The sequence below is a fragment of the Syngnathus floridae genome, unplaced genomic scaffold (genome assembly GCF_059516105.1).
Source record: "Syngnathus floridae isolate MCC-2025c unplaced genomic scaffold, RoL_Sflo_1.0 HiC_scaffold_247, whole genome shotgun sequence".
NCBI classification, from domain to species: Eukaryota; Metazoa; Chordata; class Actinopteri; order Syngnathiformes; family Syngnathidae; genus Syngnathus; species Syngnathus floridae.
Genome location: NW_028284225.1, coordinates 30,001 through 33,239, shown reverse-complemented (window position 1 = coordinate 33,239; position 3,239 = coordinate 30,001).

Sequence of the window (3,239 nt, the reverse complement as noted above, 5' to 3'; positions counted from 1 at the left end):
TGGCCGAAAATAGCTCCAAGCCCAGCGGATCGGCTGTTTGCAAGCACCGCGGATGAGATCGCGGAGCTTTATCCGACTTCCAGCGGCCGGTGCGCTCGCGCACTCCACCCGGCACCTCCGGGAGGCCGTGCGCGCGCGCCAAGTGGCCCAAAATAGCTCCAGCCCAGCGGATCGGCTCTTTACAAGCACCGCGGATGAGATCGCGGAGCATTATTCGACTTCCAGCGGCCCGTGCGCTCACGCACTCCACCCGGCACCTCCGGGAGGCCGTGCGCGCGCGCCAAGTGGCCGAAAATAGCTCCAAGACGACCGGATCGGCTGTTTACAAGCTCCGCGGATGAGATCGCGGAGCTTTATGCGACTTCCAGCGGCCGGTGCGCTCGCGCACTCCACCCGGCACCTCCGGGAGGCCGTGCGCGCGCGCCAAGTGGCCCAAAATAGCTCCAGCCCAGCGGATCTGCACTTTACAAGCTCCGCGGATGAGATCGCGGAGCTTCATTCGACTTCCAGCGGCCGGTGCGCTCGCGCACTCCACGCGGCACCATCCGGGAGGCCGTGCGCGCGCGCCAAGTGGCCCAAAATAGCTCCAGCCCAGCGGATCGGCTGTTTACAAGCACCGCGGATGAGATCGCGGAGCTTTATTCGACTTCCAGCGGCCGGCGCGCACGACGAGCGGACCAGGTGACGGTCCAGCTCCACACGGTACCTCGCACGGCCCGCTTCTCCCCCCCGCGCGGACTTCCGAGCGCTCGGAGAGACGTTCGGAAGCCGCCGGTGACGTTGGAGCGGGGAAATACCTCCCTCCAGCGGACACGGCGAGTAAATACACCTTCGGCCAAACGGCGGGAGTAACTATGACTCTCTTAAGGTAGCGGCACTCGACATCTTTTTCACGGTTCGTGGAGGACCCGGCCGGTTCTCGGGGGTGCTTTTTCTCCTAACTCTCGACGCCCGAGGAGGCTTCCAGAGCCCCGGCTAAGCGTTTTCCGCTGGCCGATGAGCTTCCAGAGCACCTCCAGCCGGTTCTCATGGGGCTTTCCTCCTAACTCTTGAAGCCCGAGGAGGCTTCCAGAGCCCCGGCTAAGCGTTTTACGCGGCCCGCCGAGCTTCCACAGCACCTCCAGCCGGTTCTCATGATGCATTCCTCCTCACTTTCTAAGCCGAACGAGGCTTCCAGAGCCCCGGCTAAGCGTTTTACGCGGCCCGCCGAGCTTCCACAGCACCTCCAGCCGGTTCTCATGATGCATTCCTCCTCACTTTCTAAGCCGAACGCGGCTTCCAGAGCCCCGGCTAAGCGTTTTACGCGGCCCGCTGGACTTCCACAGCACCTCCAGCCGGTTCCCCGAGTGCTTTCCACCTCACTTTCTAAGCCGAACGAGGCTCCAAGCGCCCCGGCTAAGCGTTCTCCGCGTCCCGGTGATCTTCCCGGAGGTCGTAACGGGGAAATACCTCCCTCCAGCGGACACGGAGAGAAATTACACCGCCTCTCGCACACAGGCGGGTAAACGGCGGGAGTAACTATGACTCTCTTAAGGTAGCCTGACTTGACATCTGTTTAACGGTTCGTGGATAAATACATGATATATACAACTTATGCTCGCATTTACAGCCAAATAATATAAAGTGAGCATTCGGTTATAAACATTGTATTCATAATGTTTATAGGTGATGTTAATATTTATATATTTAATGTTTATAGGTGATGTTAATATTTATATATTTAATGTTTATAGGTGATGTTAATATTTATATATTTATTTTGTACATCATGTTATGGTTGTACGACACTTGCTATAGGATCATGATGTGATCATATCGGCGGGAGTCGGCCCGGGCTCCGGGTGAAGAGGCCGAATTCTCGACACTCGCGGCCGACCGGGGAACCAGCAGAGGCGGACGCATCGCGGTGCGAGAGCCCTTGGCACTTAGAAAAAATTTGGCAAAAGTCGCTCCGGGCTCCGGGTGGAGAGGCCGAATTATCGCCACTCGCGGCCGACCGGGGAACCAGCAGAGGCGGACGCATCGCGGCGCGAGAGCCCTTGGCACTTAGAAAAAAAATGGCAAAAGTCGCTCCGGGCTCCGGGTGAAGAGGCCGAATTCTCGCCACTCGCGGCCGACCGGGGAACCAGCGAAGGCGGGTAAGCTTTCTAGGGAGCCCCGCCGGCTGGTCCGCGGGCCGAACGTGGTCCCGTAAAGTACCGACAGCGGACGCCGACCCACGCCCGGTAAGAACCACCGAGAGGCGGACACGCTCTCCGACGAGCCCCGCCGGCCGTTCCGCGGCGGGAAATGCGCCCTCTGGCGGACACGCCGTTGTAAATGAATGGGCTTTGGCACTTAGTGCATTTTCGCAAAAGTTGAGCCGCGCTCCGGGCGAAGAGGCCGAATTCTCGCTACTCGCGGCCGACCGGGGAACCAGCGAAGGCGGGTAAGCTTTCAAGAGAGCCCCGCCGGCTGGTCCGCGGGCCGAACGTGGTCCCGTAAAGTACCGACAGCGGACGGCGACCCACGCCCGGCAGGAACCACCGAGAGGCGGACACGCTCTCCGACGAGCCCCGCCGGCCGGTCCGCGGCGGGAAATGCGCCCTCTGGCGGACACGCCGTTGTAAATGAATGGGCTTTGGCACTTAGTGCATTTTCGCAAAAGTTGAGCCGCGCTCCGGGCGAAGAGGCCGAATTCTCGCCACTCGTGGCCGACCAGGGAACCAGCGAAGGCGGGTAAGCTTTCAAGAGAGCCCCGCCGGCTGGTCCGCGGGCCGATTATGGTCCCGTCACCCACCGACAGCGGACGCCGACCCACGCCCGGCAAGGAACCACCCAGAGGCGGACACGCTCTCCGACGAGCCCCGCCGTCCGGTCCGCGGCGGGAAATGCGCCCTCTGGCGGACACGCCGTTGTAAATGAATGGGCTTTGGCACTTAGTGCATTTTCGCAAATGTCGCTCCGCGCTCCGGGCGAAGAGGCCGAATTCTCGCCACTCGTGGCCGACCAGGGAACCAGCGAAGGCGGGTAAGCTCTCAAGAGAGCCCCGCCGGCTGGTCCGCGGGCCGATTGCGGTCCCGTAAAGTACCGACAGCGGACGCCGACCCACGCCCGGCAAGGACCACCGAGAGGCGGATACGCTCTCCGACGAGCCCCGCCGGCCGGTCCGCGGCGGGAAACGCGCCCTCTGGCGGACACGCCGTTGTAAATGAATGGGCTTTGGCACTTAGTGCATTTTCGCTTAAGTTGAGCCGCGC